Source organism: Asparagus officinalis, chromosome 4 (genome assembly GCF_001876935.1).
Source record: "Asparagus officinalis chromosome 4, Aspof.V1, whole genome shotgun sequence".
Lineage (NCBI taxonomy): Eukaryota > Viridiplantae > Streptophyta > Magnoliopsida > Asparagales > Asparagaceae > Asparagus > Asparagus officinalis.
This window is the reverse complement of record NC_033797.1, coordinates 80,467,177-80,489,239: the sequence shown is the minus strand read 5'-3', so window position 1 is coordinate 80,489,239 and position 22,063 is coordinate 80,467,177. Positions and strand designations below refer to the sequence as shown.

General features: G+C 44.4%; 2 pseudogenes; one reads left to right on the top strand and one right to left on the bottom strand.

Moving 5' to 3' along the window:
• LOC109838982 overlaps window positions 1-3,065 on the top strand; it is a 5,668-nt pseudogene extending 2,603 nt beyond the window's left edge.
• LOC109838981 overlaps window positions 4,689-22,063 on the bottom strand; it is a 37,864-nt pseudogene continuing 20,489 nt past the window's right edge.

Here is a 22,063-nt window from a genome sequence, read left to right as displayed (position 1 = left end):
AACGGCTATTTCCTGAGCTGTTTGCTGGGGCTGTTTTTGTCTTTTGGCTTGGGGTTTTTGACTGAGATTTAGAGTGGGTATAAATACCCTATTGCTGTTCTTTTTCAACCAATCCAAGAAGTTTTTAAAACAAGTTTTAAACAAGGGTTTAAAGTGTGTTTAATGGTTTGTTTTGTTTGTGAAGAAGAAGTTTTTAAAACAAGTTTTAAACAAGGGTTTAAAGTGTGTTTAATGGTTTGTTTTGTTTGTGAAGAAGTTTTCACAAGTGGAGGAGATCATCTTCTTGTTTGGGCTTCAATCTCCATCTCTCCATCTTTTTTTTTTTTTGATGACAAGGGAAACTTGGTCACCCCAGCTCAGTTTAACTCTTTCAGAGCCCCGCTAGCGGCCCTGGTTCGATTCCCCTTGTTCCCTTCACATCTACAAGGAGCTACCCTTAATACCAGGGGCTCATCCCCACGGGCAGAGCGCGGGCGAGCAGCGTGGGGACCACTGGGACGCGAACTGGTGAGCATACAACGGGCTGAGCTGGATTTGGTGACCAATAAAACCCCGGGTTTCCGTCCCCACCCTTAAACCAAGGGAAACCAGGTGAATGCGGCTACGAGGATTCGAACTCCTGACCAACAACGGGCAATAGCCTGGAGAGATACACTCCCCCATGGAGAGCTGCTGACCATGAGTCCCACCCGCGGGTGGAAGGTTTTCGGTGAGCTAGAAAACCGAGTGTGTTAAGAAGTTTTCGGTGAACTAGAAAACCGAGTGTGAGGAGTGACGTTGATCGGTGAACGTTGAAAACCGACATTGTGAGGGTGAGTGTGAACGTTGATCGGTGAGCGTTGAAAACCGACACTGTGAGGTGTAAACGTTATTCGGGTGAACGTAGAAAACCCGGTTGTGATAGTGGATTTCTTCCCGGGAGTGGGGAGCGGAGACGTAGGACGGAAGGTCCAAACTCCGTGATCATATTGCTTGTTTGAGTGTGCTTTGGCGTTCATTCATATTTATGTTCATATCTTATATCGCCATTGTGCATTCCTTATTTCTATATCATCCACTATCTTGTTTAGATTGTTTATCCTTGTGTTAGTTTATATGTCCTTGCATACATCTCTATCATATAGTATACCTCTTTACTAGGATATATCACCTTGTGTATATTGCATATTCTTGCACATAACTCTTTGTATATCTATCTTGCAAGAATATATTTATTAATTAATTTTAATTGGTATTTAATCGGATTAGATTAGCATAAGACCCTAATCACCCCCCTTTAGGGTCTAACAATTTTTTTTGCTCATGTGCAGGGAAACCCTCATTGAAAATAATAGACCCATCAAAGCAACAAGATAAAATTTCAATAAAAAGTGAGTGTAAGGCTCGCATGTGTATTACTTTAAAAAGGCTTTTTGATATATTTTCTCAAGAATGGCATGTGACGGAGTTCGTAGCTAACCACAATCACGAGTTATTGTCACCCGAGGAAGTACGCTTTCTCCCATCTTATCGCACCATCACCGAAGAAGATAAGGAGAGAATACTTTTACTAAGAGAAGGAGGACGTCTTTCGGTTAGACAAATTATGCGTGTGATGGAGCTTGAGAAAAATGTTAAACATGAATATCTTTCATTTATGTCTAAAGATGTTCATAACTTTTTAAGTAGGGTCACTAGGAATAATGTTGATAATGATGCGATGGAGCTTTTACATTATTGTTACATGGTAAAAGAAGAGAATCCTGTTTTTCAGTACCATTACACACTTGATGAGGACCAAAGATTGGAGCATATTTTCTGGTCACCGACACCATGTTTTGATTGGTATCAAAGATTTAGAGATGTCCATTGCATTTGACACAACTTATAGGGTGAATTCATATGACATGCCTTTTGGTATTTTTGTGGGTATCGATAATCATGGGAACACTCTTCTATTTGGTTGCGCTCTTCTTTGGAATGAGACGAGGAATGCCTTTTCATGGTTGATGAAGGTAACTTAATGCATTATTTTATATTGTTGAGTCATTGTCTCTTTTTAGCATTATATATTTTACTATTGTTTTATTTTAACAAAAAATTATTTTCAGACTTTTATATCATTGATGCAAAGAACTCCCAAGACAATATTGACTGATCAAGACCCGTGGATGGCCGAAGTTATATCAATTGAGATGCCTTTAACCAAGCATGCTTTTTGTATATGGCACATTACCTCCAAATTTAGTAGTTGGTTTATCGGACTTTTACGAAATCAATATTCAAGTTGGTGTACTGATTTTTATAAATTATATAAGTTGGAGACTCCTATTGAGTTTGAACAACAATGGCATCAAGTGATGGAGAAGTATGGAATGCATATGAACAAACATGTGCAAGGCTTGTACGAGATGAGGCACTTTTGGGTACCTGCTTATCTTCGTGATTATTTCTTAAGAGGAATGACAACAATTGGAAGATCAGAAAGTATCAATGCTTTTATCAAGCGGTTCATAGGTCCATGTACATGTTTGAGCCAATTCGTAAAACAAATAATTATTTCAAATTCATTCTTTATAAATTATTTAGTTTGCATATCCTTGTTTTTCAAATTTGTTATTTATTTTATAATTTGCTTATAGGTTGATCTTGCTATTGAAGATATTGTGCAAAAGCAAACACACAGCACTATGTTGAACACACATAGAAGATCTTGTTTGAAAAGTTTGTCCCAATTGGAAGTTCAAGCTCATAGTGTATTGACACCATTTTCCTTTAAAAAGTTTCAAGAGGAGTTTGAGAGGGCAACTCAGTACATTGTGATTGTGTATTGTGCAAATGATTTCATGGTACAATATTATAAAAACACACAAAGCCAACATCATAGGGTATTTTGGGATGGAGAAAAGACTCATTGTAGTTGTAGGATTTATGAGTTCTGGGGTATTCTCTATCGTCATATCTTGAGTGTTTTTCTTCATAAAGATTGATTTCAAATTCCTCAAACATATTTTCTATTAAGATGGCGTCATGAGGCATCAAAGAGTATGGGAGTTAGAGCATTCCTCAAGCATATTTTCCATTAAGATGACGTCATTATATATATTTTTTGAGCGGCACATCAATCGGTGGGGAGTTATTTCATTGAAGAGGAATAGTTAATTAGTAGGGGAATAGTTAATTACTACATTAATTAGTACTTTGGAAAGAGAGATAATTAATGACATTTGTTTTTCTTATCGAAAAATTCCTCAAGGACCCAAAATATGAGACCAATAGGGGGGACAAGTGAGATGTCCCCATTCCTATTGGATAATGAGTTGACCATCATTAATGATGGCCAACTTATTATCCAATAGGAGGGGGACACCTCACTTGTCCCCCCTATTGGTCCCATATTTTGGGTCCCTGTAGCAAAGCTCTTTCTTATCGGATGCCCAAGGGCACTCGATAGAAAAACTGGAATAAAAATATAGTTCTTTTGTTTTTCCTCAACATCTTAGCATATTAGTATATTGGTCTTCTCCCACATTTGGGGTTTTTCTTTCTTTTTCCCCTTGTTAATCGCAAGCATTAATCATGTCGGAGTGACGCTCACATTGAGTGGTTAAATTGAATAATGTCATTCATCATTTTGTGATTTCTTTGCATGAAAAACATGTTAAAAGACCTCAGTGTCAAGAAATGAAAACAAGCCCGCATTCGTTCATTTACTACTGCTACGTTTTCTTGCATAGAGAACGTATGAAGCACCAAAATGAAATGCTAGACGCATGTCCAATGTATTTGTGTGAGCTTAATTAGTTACTTTGGCGCTTAATACAAGAATAATTCCAAATTAATGCAAGTCACAAACTGGATATAGGCTCCTTAGCTACAGTTCAGTTATTCACAATGACACAAAACCGAGTATTCTTGTTAGCCGAAGACACCTGCATCATTAACACAGTACGTGTTTTGACGCGGGGGGCTATATACTTTTACTTACACGGTTCTCGGCTTAGTACGTTCCAATTGAGAGCATTGGGCGAAAGCCCTTATTATTTATTTATTTATCATAAAAGTTACTTACAACTAGCTATACTCTTGATAGATTCTGCTCATCATATTTATTGTGTTCACGAATAAAATTAATCATCCATGAGATAATAAACTACAGCTATGCACTGGATCATGCAATAGAGGTACATGGGCTCAAAACTTGGATGAACTTTTGGGCATTCTTAAATGAACTTTTGGATGAAGGTACAGAGGATTCCGAAGTTCATTTCATAAATAAACCCAGTACGTTCTCATGGGGCAACGAACATCAAGGGATCTGCAGACCGCAATAGAATAGCCAATACGCTCATAACTCAGAGGTACAAGACTACATTCCCTCAAATTGGAACTAGTTGAGAATAGTGCAATATTCATTCTTAAACCTCCACTTATTCACCAAATTATACAATCATATACCCAGGTACCCGCATACATCACCTTAAATATTCATATTCATCTGCAATTAAGGTATTCTTATCACCAAATATTCGGGCCTTCCAAAGAACATCCCAATGAGCTTACACAGCCTGAAACCGGTAACAACCGATGCACACGAAAGCTAAATCAAAATATCTCTGATGAAAGAGTTCTGATGTTCCAAGAAAGTTGTACTATAAATCAGTTCGGCCTACAGATGAACAACACATCAAGAATGCTGAAGCGGGCCTTTAAATCTCCAATATGGTTCTAATCTGATCTGGTGAATGCCGCACCAATGACTTTGGATCAGGGTAATCATCCTGAGGATCGGTGATTACTCCATAGAGAAGCTCGTATGCTCCTGAAAGAGCCCTAGAAACATGATTGCATGCTTCATTACGCAATTTACGCACTCGCAACTGTTCAAACTCTGGTAAGTAGCCTTCATTTCCGGTGACAAGCCCGGAAAAGGTTCTTAAGCGCTCTGACATAATTTGTGGAGACATATCTTCAACCTCATGTTAACGCCCCATGCTCATCACTCAAAGTCTGAATGTAGGATATCTTGCTCAATAGACCGCATCTCAGGAGAATGGCATCTACTTTTTTTTTCTACAAGGATAGTGGTGTGTGTCTCAATAACAAAGGAAACGATTTTACAGTGACTTCATGTCCTATTAACGGTTGCTGAATAGCTGCCAAGCAGTTCACGAAGTAGATTTTGGATGTGGTTTTTGTCAGGCGCCTAATGAAGCCACAGCGCCAAAAGCTCACAACCGCAATGGTTGAAAAAGGAGCGCGTGGGCCCCACGACCGAAAAAATCACCAACTGGTTCTTTGACATTTGAAAATAAAACAAATTTTGCGGGTCCCACAGCATTATAAAATATTAATATTTTGTTGTGCATAGTGTTTTTCAAAATCCTATAAATAGGCTCCAAATCCTTAAGGAAATCTCATCCCAGAAACAACTTTTTATATAGAAGAGTGAGAGAGAAAAAATAGAGAGAGTTTCTCCTTGTAAAGAGAGAGAGTTTGTAACTCCAGAGTTTTTCTCCTCATAGTGGATTCTTCTATCCTTTCCCGTGGACGTAGGCAATCAAGTGCCGAACCACGTAAATCTGTGTGTCTAACTTTTTATCTCTACTTTTGCTCTACTATTGCTACGACCCTACTCTATTGGGCCCCGGGTTTGTCCCATCAAGTGGTATCAGAGCCAACTTAGGGTGCTTGTATATATCTACTTATTGTATGCTCTGTGACTGCCACCAAAGGTGGATCCTCCATATCAGAAAATAAGTTAGGTTATATATCAATTACCCTTTGAAGGTGACGGGTACTATTCACGAGCACGGTACTGTTCACAAATACGATACTATTCACAAGTATGGTACTATTCACGAATACAGTTACTGTTCATAAATACAGTTACTATTTACGTGAAATAGTAAGAAGTTACTGTTCGTGGTAGAACCAATGGCGGCAAAGTTCAAGATCGAGAAATTCGACGGGAGTAATTTCTCACTATGGAAGTTGAAGATAAAGGCTATCTTGAGAAAAGATAATTGTTTGGCGGCCATCAGTGCAAGACCGGATGACATCACAGATGATAAGAAGTGGAACGAGATGGACGAAAATACTATTACAAATCTCGATCTGGCATTAGCAGACGGGGTGCTGTCAAGCATAGAGGAGAAGAAGATAGCAAAGGAGATCTGAGATACTCTAACAAAGCTATATGAGGCGAAATCCATGTATAATAAAATCTTCTTAAAAAGGAGACTTTACTCTCTTAGGATGGCGGAATCTACATCGATAACCGACCACATCAACACCCTAAACACACTGTTCTCCCAACTCACAACGTTGGGGTATACAGTTGGTGCGAATGAACGTGCAGAACTTCTACTTCAGAGTCTACCTGACTCGTATGATCAACTCATCATCAACTTGACAAACAACATCCTCACAGACTATCTAGTTTTCGATGATGTTGCGGCCGCTGTTCTGGAGGAAGAAAATCGGCGCAAGAACAAGGAAGACATGCAATCAAGTTCGCAGCAAGCGGAGGCCTTGTCGGTGACGAGAGGAAGATCAACAGAACATGGCTCCAGTGGGAGTCATGCCCATGGTAGATCGAAATCACGAAGTAAGAAGAATATCAAATACTACAATTGTGGCAAAAGAGGGCACGTCAAATCGGAGTGTTGGCACAACAAGAAGAGTGGAGATAAAAAGACTTCAGAACCATCAACATCTCAAGGATGCATTGTCAGCATGTCAGCTGATGGTGAAATTCTATTCAGTGGAGCAACCACTGTTGATGAAGGCAGAAAGAAGTTTACTGATGTCTGGCTTCTAGATTCAGCAGCCTCTTGGCACATGACCTCTCGGAGAGAATGGTTTCACAAATATGAACCTATCTCAGGAGGATCTGTATTCATGGGGAATGATCATGCCTTGGAGATTTATGGTATTGGTACTATCAAAATCAAAATGTTTGATGGTATAATACGCACTATTCAAGATGTGCGACATGTGAAGGGCCTAAAAAAGAATCTATTATCTTTAGGACAATTAGATAAGCTCGGATGCAAGACCCATATAGCAAACGGGATCATGAAGATTGTTAGAGGGGCGCTTGTGGTGATAAAAGGAGAAAAGATAGCTGCAAATCTGTACATGCTCAAGGGAGAAACCATGCAAGAAGCTGATTCATGTGTGGCATCAACCAGCCGTGGAGAAGAACAAACCATGATGTGACATCGTAAACTAGGCCACATGTCAGAACGAGGCTTGAAGATTCTCTCCGATCATAAACTACTTTCTGGACTTAATTTGGTAGCTCTTCCATTCTGCGAGCATTGTGTTACTAGTAAGCATCATCGACTAAAGTTCAACACATCGAGTTCTAGAAGCAAGGCTATTCTGGAACTGGTTCATTCTGATGTATGGCAAGCACCAGTTACATCCTTAGGAGGAGCAAAGTACTTTGTGTCCTTTATTGATGATTACTCCAGGAGATGTTGGGTGTATCCTATCAAGAAGAAGGCAGATGTGTTCTCGGTCTTTAAAACCTACAAAGCGTGGGTCGAGCTTGAATCTGAAAATAAGATCAAGTGCTTGAGGTTAGATAATGGAGGAGAATACACAGACATTGAATTCCTAGCATTCTGCAAGCATGAAGGCATCAAAAGACAATCTAGTACGGCTTATACTCCTCAACAAAATGGAGTGGCGGAGCAGATGAACAAAACTCTGTTGGAAAGAACAAGAGCTATGTTGGAAACTGCAAATCTGGAAAAAGTCTTTTGGACGGAAGCAGTAAAAACCGCCTGTTATGTGGTGAATCGATCTCCATCAACTGCAATACAATTGAAGACGCTGATGGAGATGTGGACTGGCAAGCCAGCTGATTATTCCAACCTCCATATATTTGGAAGTCCAGTGTACGTAATGTACAATGCCAAAGAAATTACAAAGCTGGATTCAAAATCCAGAAAATGCATATTCTTGGGGTATGCTGATGGAGTAAAGGGGTATCGCCTGTGGGATCCCACTACCCATAAGGTTATTGTAGGGTGAATATTTGATTTCCCGAGAACGGGGAGTGTTCGTTTGTATTAATAAGAAGGCTTATTACAAACTAACAAATCAAATGATTACAACAGAAGCAGAGGGAAAAGCCTCTTTGTTTTGTGTGGGGACTTTAGGTGGCTACAGGATGCTTCGCTCGATGCTCGTGTCGAGTCTGCTTCCCTTGGACCGTTCGAATGAGGTTGCTGGGGAGCTTCAGTACGCAGTAGAAGCTCGGGTTAATAGAGTTCGTGTCTGCTTAGTTCGTCGGCGATCGGAGCTCGGAACTAGGCGGGGGTGCTGTAATGTAAGGATCTGCTAACAGCTTGGTCTCAACTCTTTTCTCTAAGTTTTCGACCTCTCCTCCAGTGTGCTGGAAGGGGCTTTTAAATGGAAGAAGGACAGCTTGACTCCTCCTTGAATTGTGGGATGTGACCACATCTTCTTCAGAGACGTCTAGCTGCTCCTCGATACCATGAATGGTCATTCCAGGGATTGTGCTTTATGTCCTGTCACCTATGATGGGAAGGCCCATTCTTGTATATGAGGCAACGAACGACTGCTATCTTAGTGGATTTGACCAGCATTAATGAACCGCATTTATGAGTTCGCAGATCGATGAAGTGTCTGTCCGATCACCAGTACTGTGCGTGACCGCCCGGCGTGCTTTGAGCACGACGCTTTCTCCTTTCCGGTCAGGAGAGGCGGTGAAGTAGGTGTACAGTACTCGAGTGAGTCTAGCCAGCTTGCCTCGTGTCACAAGGAATCGCTCAACCCTCGAGGAGCGAATCAAGAAGCGTCGCGCATTGCTTGCGCATGCTCGAGCTCTCTTGAAGAAAGTAGAGCAGATGCAGAAAGAAGAGGTGGTCAAGACTCCGCCAAAGCTCAAGCAAGTATGGATGCTAAAGGCGAATCCAACGCCTAAGACCAGAATGAAAGAAGTTGCTGCCCAACCTTCACTAAAGCCAAGTCCTCTCCCCCTTACCCCGGCACCTCCGGTGGGGTCAGGTATGAACACGGACCCTTCAACACAGGCGAGTTGGGTGAAGGGCGAACTTCCGCCATCCTGATCGATCTCCACTCGTGCTGGCGAGCCGACCATCAGGCGAACCTAGAATCGAGCATATCTGACGTCTACGCGACTTAGGCCCATGCCAGAGAGTTGAGCGTGCGAGCTCTCCTCGTAGGCGAATTTCCCGTAAGCCTATAGAGGTATTTTTTACCGTCTACAAGACCCCCTTCAAAGTTTTCAGACCTAAACCGGTTCGTGTGTGGTCTGGAATACTTTGAATGAAGAAATTTTCGGTGAAGTAAGCGCACTCGATTTCTTCTAGGATTTTTAGCAAATCCTCAGTTATCAACGGGTTTGATGTGCCTTTATCGATTACCGTTTGAATCGGGCTAGCCATACTATTCCCCTGAGTATGATAAGTTGTTGAACAGTTTCTCTTAGGCTTAATGCTAAGATTTCTGCTCTAACCCTTAGCCGTCTGAGGCGTGGGTTTTAACCGTTTAAGCAAGGTCATTCTATTGGCTTCGTTTGTAACTCTCCCTTTAGTGGCGAGTGAATCGTCAAGGCGAAATTAGTCTTTGGGAGCCAAGTTTCGCGTGACTCGTGGGGTCGGGCCAAGTATATGCAGGCGAGACCCTTCCTTTTTGAGGTGGGCCCAGATCCGACGGGAGATGATCCTCGTGTCTGCCGATAGGGCTTTGTGCTTCCCAGCTAAGGCGGCGTGGTCTCATCAGGTCGTGGCGATCGTGACTTAACAACACGATCTTCGTGCGTTTCGCCCCGCGATGCATCGTGGCCGTGGTTTTCGAACTCAACCGTCGGATGCAACCGCCAACGCCGGTTCCTTCGATATACCGAAGGTGATCTGGGCCGTCGAATTTGATCGTGGCCACGTCACCTGTCCGTTAGGGTTTTCGCCTTTCGAGGGCAATCGTGGCCACGTGGATAACTCCGCCCTTCTAAATCAGCCATTTTCCTCCATTGGGAGTTACCGTGCCCTCAAATCTTGAAAGGAACCTCCAAGGAAAGAATTCCCGCTTCATCCTACAATGGCCCCGAAATCTAAGAGGTGCAAGGTGAGGGGTGCATGCCCCGGACGTTACTCCGACCGTCTCTCCGCCGGCATGCCTGCCGGTGCTCTGGAGTCGCGCCCAGGTATGTTGATGGGTCCGTTGGATGATTCCTTGTAAAGTCTTAGGCGTCGGATTTTAGGGAGATGAGTGTTACTCATTTCCCCGATTTGGGGCAAAGTCTGCCCTATTTTGCCTTTAGAGGATGGGTACTGTCCCTTTTCACAAGGCGAGTTCGGCCCTTTCTCATTAGAGGGGAGTATAGTCTGTACGGATAGACCTTGTTCGAAATGGGTTCCCCCTTTCGATAGGCGATTTCGCCCTCCTCTGTTCGATGGGCGATTTTACCCCTGCTGCGGATTTTGTCTCGATTGACTTTTCATTTCTTGTTGCAGCGACCTTTTCTGATGAGGCTTTCCCGGAGGGTGTGGCCATTGGCCACGCCGGGGCTACGAGTTATACGACACCTTCTCGATTTCCTTCTTTAGCTCCAGTGCCCGTATTCACCGCTGATAAGCCGCATGGTCTGGTACAGAGAGTCACGGATGGTCATCACTTGACATTACGCGAGTTGACGACCAACGCGGCGCTGACAGATGAGGACAGGGCAGAGCTGCCGAAGCCTCAATTTTTGTTCGGCGACGCTATGGCCGACCCTTCCGCCCTGTTGCTCAAAGAGAGCCGGTGGTTCCGCACGGTAGAGGGGGCTCATTATTACCTCCCAGCATGTCGAGAGGGTTTTCGATCGTCGAGCTGCGGTCCTTCGCCATTCCTCGGACGATGAACTGGGATTTGACCCCTTCTCAGGACGGGGTCACTTGTGGCGTCTTTACGGGCTCTACGGCCGGGTATGGAGTAGAGAGTTCGTGCAAGCGTGTGACGGGCCTGCGCCCTGGCTTAATGTCCGCTGAACCGCCCGTGGGGGAGTCGACAACCATGGTAAACATTCGATGATAATTTTTCCACGCTTGGACTTTTCTCCAAATGGGCACAATATAAGCATCATCATAATTTCCATAAATCAAATGTTTTGATCTAACAAATAGTTTTAAATCTAACACACCATTGAGCATAGGGAAATTGCGTCGTAATCTAAGGAGCCGGCAACAACTACGAATCATAGGGCCTAAACAAGATTGCATCATCATATCATAATTTGTAAAAATATGCAAGCCCAAGGATACAAATGCACATCAACAATACAGACTTAGCACAAAAAGACTCAACTTGGAATCTTTTAACTCAAAGGCGATTAGACCCTTAAATCATAAGAGCCCACCATAGCTCTCGATACCAATTGTTAGACCCTAGAGGCAGGCCGGTGATTAGGCGTCTTATGCTAATCTAATCCCGATTAAATGCCAATAAACACGTTAATGATAATAAGTTTATGCGCTAGCAAGTGTTGAAATACAACAATTAATCATATTAGCTAGGATAAGCAAAATAACAACGGAAGACTATATATCCATATAGGGGGGGGGGGGGGGTTGGGGGGGGGGGGGGGGTATAAAAATATAATGTAAGGATATATAAACTAACAAAGGGTAAACAATCTAAAACAAGATAGTGGATGAAATACAATAGCAATGCCACCAATGGGTGATATAAGATGAAATGCCAAAAATAAATAACGCCAAAGCCACACTCAAACACAATCAAATGATACACGGAGTTCGGACTTCCGTCCTACGTCTCCGCTCCCACTCCCGGGAGAAATCCACTATCACAACCGGGTTTTTACGCTCACCGAGATAACGTTTACAACCTCACAATGTGCGTTTTCACAACGCTCACGAAACAACGTCATCTCCCATCAGCAAATCCGCCGTTTTCTAGTTCACCCGAAACTTCACAACACACTCTCGGTTTTCTAGCTCACCGAAAACCTTACAAGCACTCCACAATGTAACAAATCATAAAATTTTTCTCTACAATATGATGAGAAACACAATAATAAGCACAACTGCAATATTACAATCTCTCACAACCGCTAATATACTATGTATCGGCAAATACAATAAGCTCAAGTGGTCGTGGTGTGTTGTAAACAATGAGCATTCCATAAATCCCAAAAGCTAAACTCAATTAAATCTAGCATAATAGAAATTATACAAACCAATATACATAAATAGCTAAGAAATTAGAGTTGTAGAAGATTCTTCTTCTGAATAACCTAAGATGGAGAGATGAGAGATTGAAGCCCAAAAGCAAGCATGTTCCTCCACTTGTGAAACTAAAACAGCTAAACTAAACGCGCATTACAACCCAGCTTAAACTCTTTTTAAAACCCTTGCTTTTTAAAAACTTCTTTAAAAACATACTTGGATACCGAGAAAAGACAGCAAATGGGTATTTAATACCTCTCACAATTCAGCCAAAACCCCAAGCCAAAAAGACAAAACAGCCACCAACGCAACGGTCAAAAAACCTAAGCCGTTGGAAGCCAGAAAAATGCACTCGTCGGTCGACCGAAAAATCTGTTCGGTCGACGCGAAAAATTTTCAACTGCGGGTCGACCGGCCGGTCCGACCGAACAACTTTCTGTCGCTCAGAGAAGCTTATGACCTTAGTGTTGGTCGACGCGGTGCGGGCGGTCTGACCGAAAACAGATCATGACAGGTCTGAAAAATTATTTATTCTGAATTTTAAAACGCTGTTAACAAATAATCAAATAAAATCAAGAAAAATGTAATAACTCTTGGGGAATGATTTGTAAACAATGATAATAAACATGCGTACAGTAACTGGTTATCAAAAAAGGACTTCCCAAATGAAAATATCATCATTTTACCAAACTTAGTTGACAAAACATAGAAACCTGAAAATTGTATATTTTGATATTTTTGAGCTTAAACAACATGTTTTGAAACTTTATGAATATGATTGCTATAGACTTGAAAAAAGAGGATAAATATGTTGTTATGAAGTCTATAACCTAGAAATATAAATACTTTCATAAAATTGCATATTCTATGCAATATATTCAAAACACTCAAATTATGATTTCATTAAATATAAGCATTGTTAAAGGTGAAATTCACTATATAGGCATATAAACATGAAAACAAAATAGTATTTTTCCAGATTCTATTCATTTGTTCATTAGTAAAACTTGAAAACTATCAACTCAAAAACATATATGTATATATATAGTATAACTATATTATACTACAAATAACCAAAACGTGGTATGGTGTATATGATTGAGCTTTAAAGTACTAACACACATAATAATAAATTCCTAAACTAAATTACGAGCGCAATGATCTTGATCTTCAATAGCTTGACTTGGTATCTCGCGCGGATGAAGCTTGGACTTTGGATCTGAACTTTGAAATAGGCAAGGCTTCACCGACATTCCGCCCAACCTCCATTGGATATTCATCGTTAGAAGCTCTATTCCATCCATCTCGCAACTATGTTGTTTGTGCTACTAATAAATACAAAAACACAAATACTAGACAAACAATATTTAGTAACTAAATTGTTTGTTAAAACCATCAATTCAAAACCAAGGTAAGGCCAACACTCGCCTTCCCCACTCCAGCAAAGCGGCCCAGTCTACAAAGACTAGTGCGAGTCATCGCAGAGCTTCGCATTGCAGCACGGTGCCCCCTGTTCAAGGAACACCATGCGCGATGCCCTCGCATCCTGCACACCAATTTTGCGCTGCAGCCTTTGGGGACGACCCAAAAGATCAGCAGTCGCCAGACCAGAAAACTCTTTCGACCGCAGAGACATCGCCAGAGAGGCGAAACGTCCACTTCATGCAAGCCTCGGATCATCAGCCAGATCAGGAAGACCTGGCGTCTCCCGCATCATCGATTATGTCCTATACGCATGTTGCCTGAGGATTCGAAGGAACGCAGAGTTCGGATCTGACGCCACGTGCCTGCACGGTCTGCTACTACGATTCAACCACTAAAACATTGCTATCGCAGGCTCACTACCGACGTCTGTGCTGCTCGCATGGCTACTTTCAAAGCGGAGGCCGCAAGAAGCCGTACAAGCGAAAGCAGCATGACGCCGCGGTGTGCGGAGCTCATTGCAAGCCGGACCCAAACTTTGGATCGCTTACAGGAGGATGGCGCTACTTTCCTGGGCCTGGCGATGGTTACTGACGTATTCGCGTTATGCAAAGACGATGGCTTACGTAATGCCAAATCCACAGCCAACACATACACTCCATCTCCGGAAAGCCGACCAACAGGACCCGCCCCTGCACCGCGAGTCATCGCTACCCGAGAGCAGCGTCTGGCCCTGTCGGACGGCATGGGGGTATGGACATAGTTGGGCCAATATCCCCACCATCACGCGAAAAGGCCATCGCTTCATACCTCCGATCACCCGACTATTTCTCCTAAATGGCGCAGAAAAGCCATCCCCTTAAGAGAAGTCAAGACTAGCGACGTGATCAAATTCATCAAGCCCACCATCGTCACTCTACGCGATACGGGTACACCCCGACGTATCATTCATGACAATGGCACCGCAATTCGTTAGCCCATGGCCCTTCACCAGGCCCTCTCCGACTCGCTCGCGGACACAGTTCCCGGCAACCTTACAGAACTCCCGCTCTCTCCCCCACCGGGCTTCCCTCACAAACCCCACGTCACCTTCCACGCGAACGGTCCCCAGGCGCAAGCTCACCAAAACCGATCCATCAAGAATCCCTGACCAAGCCCTACTTCACTAAGCCAACGGACTGGCAACCGACAAACTACGCTCTGAGAGCCTCCCTACTCGGGCGCTATCGCTACCCGACCGGTCGTTCGCCCACCACCACTCCGGCCCCACCACGCCTTCACCTCGCGTGCGTCATACCCGGCCCTGTGAAGCGCTGTCGACGCATTCACCCCATTAGACAGACTCTCAGATTCCCATCCTCCTGCTGTCAGCCCTAGCAACCACGGCGCATCCGCCACGACCGAGCCGAGAATCCACCAACTTCGACCTCGCCCACCCTGCATTCTCGAAGCATGCGCATGACAAGCGCACAGGAAGCTCCAGCAGCACATTGAGTTTTACCAAGCTCGCGATGGCCAGAGCTTCGACAAGAATAGTCAAGCCGCCGCAGCCTTCAAAGAGGGAGAGCTCATGCTCTCCTGTCACGTCGACCGAATCCATTCCTCACCTTTCCAAGAAGAAGGCCGGCAAATTTCCCACGCTCCAAATGCGCGGACAGGACCCGTTCCCGTCGGATAGAGCACCAGTCTAACAGTCGAACGCCCGCGCCTAATCGCCTACGTCTCACAACTCGAATGTCCGCGACTAAGATCATGATGCCCACCACATCCAATCGTCGCGCAAGCCTATCTGCAAAGAAGCTTACTACCCCTAGCTTCTCCCTTCACCAACTCCCACGAGTGCAAGGATTTCCTAAACATAGCCCTCACACCCCTCCAACTGGTACACGAGGCCCCTTAAACTCTTCCTACTTTACCCACTCTGCGCGAAAGACCTCTGTTGGAACTCAATTCGAACTCATCTTCTCCAATGGAGATGGCCGGATGCCACTCAAGTCGTTCACATCACGACAAACACACACCTCAATTCGCCTTATCTTCTCAATTGAATGCCGCCGCCGATCCCACTCAAGTCGTGTCACATCACGACAAACACACGTTCCAATTTCCTATCTTCTTCCCAATGCAGATGGCGTCGATCCCAACTCAAGTCGTTCACATCACGACACACAGCAAAGCACTCAACCTTCAGCCTTTATCTCTTCTTCCAATGACGATGGCGGAATCCACTCAAGTCGTTCACAATTTTTTTCCACCGCAACCAAAACACATTGCAATATCGCACTATCTTCTCCAATGAGATGCGCCGCGATCCACTAAAGTCGTTCCAATCCACGGACATCTCCTGTCACCTTAACATTACAACCACTCTACACACCTCTACTTACCACATGCCTCTTCGAAGACATGGTAGGCTCCCCATTAGCGCTCAATCCGCCGACAACACCCTCATCAAGTTGAATGATCACCCTGCCATGATTGGCCGCCTTTACCCTTTAGGGAGTAGCACAGTCCTAAGTCACCACATCTGGCACCAACCACTACGGACGTGCCCTATCAACTTCTGTCCCCAGTAGTCACCCCACTCCTACCGTCCCTAACTATTTGACCTATTCCAGCATTCTAGCACTTCGCTTTAGGACTGACTGCTATGGGTTAAGTCTTACCCAGGCCGGCGCGTGACTCCCTACCACCAATCAATTGTCACATTCGGCGCCGACGACCTGTCTGTCGCATCCCCCCAGGCCAACAACCTCGCCAAGAGGCCGAGTTGAAAGTGAAATTCCTCGCAATAGCGCGCAACGGGCACAAGCGATTCTGTTCTCCCACTGCAAGCAAGTACTGCCCTCTCAATTCCACTGGAACGCTACAACGCGAAAAGATCGGCAGTGACGCCTGATCCCACGCTCGTGAGCAACAGAGCGACAAAGCCAAGAGCCTAAAATGACGAAATCAAACGCACAAACGAATAGTCGAGGGCTTCGTCAAAATTCAATCTCAGAGGCCAACGGGCCACAGATAAAGAAGAGAAAACTTTGGCCAGCAAAGTAGGTGGCAAACCATAGACAAGCCCAAGGAGGCCCATAACGGGCCAAAGTTTTACACAAGTTTGTAGTTTTAGTTGTGGTGCCTAATCCGACACGCACTCAATTAACAAAATTACAAAAAAAAAAGAGGGGCTTCAACGGAGCGACAAGAAGGAAAGAACTCGAACAAGGCCATTGACTCCCAAAAACTTCAGCAGGTCTGCAACCGAGGCCGAATCTTAGCTTTGATCTTTTGCGCGCCTGCCGCCCGCACGTTGGGATCCCTCGCCTTCTTCCTTCCCCCCCTCTGCCTGCTGCTTGGCTAACGCTATCGCCTTGCTTGCCTCCTCCTCCATGCGTGCAAGAGCTGAAGCTGCATTCTCCACCTCCCTGCCGGTCTTCGCCAAGTCGCCCTAGCTTGTAGCCCGCGCTCATGCCCAGCTTTCACCTTCACCTCTGCGAGAGAACCAGCCTCCTCAAAGAAGGCTCTGTCCAGATAGGCGTCCATCCGGCGTCCACAGACAGCCCGTGGGCTGCTGCTTTCCGCCATGCACGTCGAAGGCTCCAGCCTCCTTCCACCCTGGCCATCCGCTTCGCCTCGCTCTTCTCCGTCGTTCGAGCAGAAAGCACATCAGAGGGGGCGCGGCGGGCATGTCAGAGGAGTCCCTCGCTAAAACAACTTCCTCGCAGGCCGCGTACATCCCACCCCGCACTCGCTCGAGCTCCGCTGCACATCGCCCGGCGCCTCGATAATCGAGCCGAGGCGTCGCCAGCGCGGCCAACCGCCTCCAAGCCACGCTTCCCCATGGCAGGAAGCGCGTCGAAGTATCGCCGTCATCGCCGCACGCTGACCGAGATGGCGCATCCCATGTACCATAACCCCACCGACTCGAAAAGAAACGGGTGACGAAGGCAGTCCTCCGCCACCGCATGGCCTTCTTTTGCTTGTTATGGCTTTCCCTTACTTTGCTCGCAAAGTTTTCTCTTTCTTTATCTGTGCCGTTTGGCCTCTGAGTTGAATTTTGACGAACCCTCGACTATCTTGCTTTTGATTTAGTCATTTTAGGCTCTTGCTTTGTCCTCTGTTGCTCACAGCGTGGGATCGGGTCAACTCCGATCTTCGCGTTGTAGCTTCCATGGAATTGAGAGGGCAGTACTTGGCTTGCGGTGGAGAACAATCGCTTGTCCCTGCGGCCAACTGGAGAATTTCAACTTCAACTCGCCTCTTGGCGAGTTGTTGCCTGGGGAATCGACAGACAGGTCGTCCGCCGAATGTGACAATTGATTGTGGTAGGAGTCACCGCCTGGTAGACTCTACCCATCAGTCATCCTAAAGCAATGCTAGGACATCTGGAATAGGTCAAATAGTTCAGGGACGTAGGAGTGTGACTACTGACAGAAGTAATAGCACGTCGTATGGTTGGCCATTACTTAGGCTGTGCTATCCCTAAGGATAACAGCGCCAATCATCAGAGGTGATCATTAACTTGATGAGGTGTTGTCGCGATTGGAGCGACTATGGGGACCTACCATTCTTCGGAAGAGGATTGGTAAGTAGATTGTGTCAGAGGTTTAATGTTAACGTGACAGGAGATGTCGTGATTGGAACGACTTAGGGGACCCACCATCCTTTGGAAGAGGATTAGTGAGTGGATTTTGTCAGAGGTTTAATGTTAACGTGACAGGGAACGTCGTGATTGGAACGATTTTGGGGATCCACCATCCTTTAGAAGAGGATTGGCGAGTGGATTTTGTCAGAGGTTTAATGTTAACGTGACAGGGAATGTCGTGATTGGAACGACCGAATTGAATCCCACAAGAGGCTTTCGCCAGAGCGGGCAAAGTAGGAACAGTTTAGCCTCGTGTACTAGTTGGAGGTTTTGAGGGCCAGTTTAGACTCATGCACTCTTGGGAGTTTGTGAAGGAGCACTATGGGTAGTACTTCTTCAGGTACTTGCCGTTGATGGGCATCATGATCTTATCACCGTTCGGTTTGACGAGGCGATAGGCACCGTTTGAGTAGACTGTCTCTACCACGAATGGTCCTTCCCATTTGGACTGGAATTTCCCCTTCTTCTTGGAAGTGAGGATCATTGGTCTACGGACGGATAGGACGAGCTCTCCTTCTTTGAAGGCTCGGCGCTTGACTTTCTTGTCGAAACTCTTGGCCATCCGAGCTTGGTAAAACTCAATGTGCTGCTGAGCTTCCAGTCGCTTGTCGTCCAGTGCTTCGAGCTCTGCGAGTCGAAGTTGGTGATTTTCCTCAGTCGTCATCCCTGTCGCTAGGGCGACGCGCAGGGATGGAATCTGAATTTCTAATGGCAATACAGCTTCACAGCCGTATACCAACGAGTAAGGCGTGGTGCCAGTCGGTGTACGAACCGTCGTGCGATATGCCCACAGGCTCTCGCCTAGCTTTTCATTCCAGTCGCGCTTGCTAGTGGAAGTCAACTTGGTCAGGATCTTGATGATCGTCTTGTTGAAAGCTTCGGCCAGACCATTCGCTGAAGGGTTGTAGGCCGTGGACGAGAGGTTCTGTATTCGAAATTTTTCGCAGAACCTGGTGAAGGCATGGCTAACGAATTGCGTGCCATTGTCGTGAATGATACGCCTGGGTACGCCGTATCGGTAGATGACATGGTGCTTGATGAATTTGATCACGTCGCTAGTCTTGACTTCTCTTAAGGGGATGGCTTCTGCCCATTTAGAGAAATAGTCGGTGATCGCGAGGATGAAGCGATGGCCTTTCGCTGATGGTGGGGAAATTGGCCCAACTATGTCCATCCCCCATGCCTCGAAGGGCCAAGACGCCCTCGTTGGGTGCAGGTCTTCCGGAGACTGGTGTATGTAGTTGGCGTGGATTTGGCATTCGTAACATCGCTTTGCATAAGCGACTACGTCAGTAACCATCCCAGGCCAGAAGTAGCCCATCCTCCGTAAGCGATCCCAAAGTTTGGGTCCGGGCTGATGAGCTCCGCACACGCCGTCATGTGCTTCGCGTACGGCTTCTTGCGCCTCCGCTTTCGAAAGACAGCGAAGTAGCAAGCCATCGTATGACCTGCGATACAATGTTTTAGTGGTTGAATCGTAGTAGAACCGTGAGGCACGTCGTCGGACCGACTCTCGTTCCTTCGAATCCTCAGGCAACATGCTGTATAGGACATAATCGATGATCGGGAGACGCCAGTCTTCCTGATCTGGCTGATCCGAGGCTTGATGAGTGGCGTTCGCCTCTGGGATGTCTCTGGGTCGAAAGAGTTTTCGGTTGGCGACTGTGATCTTTTGGGTCGTCCCCAAAGGCTGAGCCAAATTGGTTGCCAAGGATGCGAGGGCATCCGCATGGGTGTTCCTTGAACGGAGCACGTGCTCAATGCGGAAGCTCTCGAATGACTCCACTAGTCTGACGGCCGCTTTGTGGAGTGGGACGAGTGTTGGCCTTCTTGTTTTGATGATGTTTAACAAACAATTTATTACTAATATTGTTTGTCTAGTATTTGTGTTTTTGTATTTATTGTAGACAAACAACATAGTTGGAGGATGGATGGAATAGAGCTTCAACGATGAAATCCAATGGAGGTTGGCGGAATGTCGGTGAAGCCTTGCTATTCAAAGTTCAAGATCCAAGTTCAAGCTTCATCCGCGAGATTACCAAGTCAAGCTTATTGAAGATCAAGATCATTGCTTGGGTAATTTAGTTTAGGAATTTATATTATGTGTGTTAGTACTTTAAGCTCAATCATATACACACATACACGTTTTGGTTTTTGTATATATATAGTTATATATATACATATATGTTTTGGTTTGATAGTTTTCAAGTTTTACTATGAAACAAATGAATAGAATTGGAAAATACTATTTTGTTTCATGTTTATATGCCTATATATGATTTCACCTTTAACAAGCTTATATTTAATGAAATCATATTTAGTGTTTTGAATATATTGCATAGAATATGCAAATTTATGAAAATATTGTATTTCTAGATTATAGACTTCATAACAACATGTTATATCTTTTATCAAGTCTATACAATCATTTCATAAGGTTTCAAAATGTTGTTTAAGTCAAAATATCAAAATATCAATTTTCAGGTTTTCATGTTTTGGACTATTTTGTAAAATGATGATATTTTTCATTTGGGAAGTCCTTTTTCGAAACCAGTCATTGTAGCATGTTTATTATCATGTCTACAATCATTCCCCAAAGTTTTACATTTTTTGGAATTTATTTGATATTTTTAAACAGCATTTCAAAATCAGATAAACAGTTTTCATATCAGTTTTCGGTCGCCCGCCCCGGTCGACCGAACCTGAGGTCAAAAGTTCACTGGGCTGACAGACGTCTGTCGGTCGACCGGTACGGTCGACCGATGAAAATTTTCGGTCGACCGACGAATTTTCCGGTCGACCGACGAGTGTTTTTTCAGCTTCCAACGGCTAGTTTTCTGACCGTTGCTTGGGGCTGTTTTGTCTTTTGGCTTGGGGTTTTAGGCTGAGGTTTTGGAGACTATATATACCCCATTGCTGATGTCTTTTCAAATTAGCCAAGAGAGTTTTAAAACAAGTTTAAGAAAGTTTTAACAAGGGTTTTAGTTTGGTTTAAGTGTGTTTAAAAAGCTTTTAAGCAAATTGAGAGTTTGTTTTGGTGAATCAAATTCCACAAGAGCTTGAGGAGATTATCTATTGAAGTTTGAGCTTCCAACTATCATCCCTCCATCTCTTGTTATCAAATTGAGAAGTTTTCTAAACTCAAACTCTAGCTTTACATTTATATACTTGATTGATTATCATTGTTCTTAAGCTAGATTTCATACTTGAGTTTAGTTGATTTGATCTTATTTACTCATTGTTACACACACACCCACATTGAGCTTATTGTATCTTTCATACATAGTATAGTTGGGTGGTGAGAGATTGTAACTTTGAGTTGTGCTTTCATTGTGTTCTCATCTATTGTAGAGAACAAATTTATATTTGTTACATTGTGAGTGTTGTAAGGTTTTCGGTGAGCTAGAAACCGAGTGTGTAGTGAGGTTTTCGGTGAGCTAGAAACCGAGTGTGTAGTGAGGTTTTCGGTGAGCTAGAAACCGAGTGTGAGGAGTGACGTTGATCGGTGAGCGTTGAAAACCGATACTGTGAGGTGTAAACGTTATTCGGGTGAACGTAGAAAACCCGGTTGATAGTGGATTTCTCCCCGGGAGTGGGGAGCGGAGACGTAGGACGGAAGGTCCGAACTCCGTGATCATTTGACTGTGTTTGAGTGTGCTTTGGCGTATTTATTTTTGCATTCATCTTATATCGCCATTTGTGCATTGCTCATTTATTTCATCCACTATCTTGTTTAGATTGTTTACCCCTTGTGTTAGTTTATATATCCTTACATTATATTTTTTATCATATATGATAT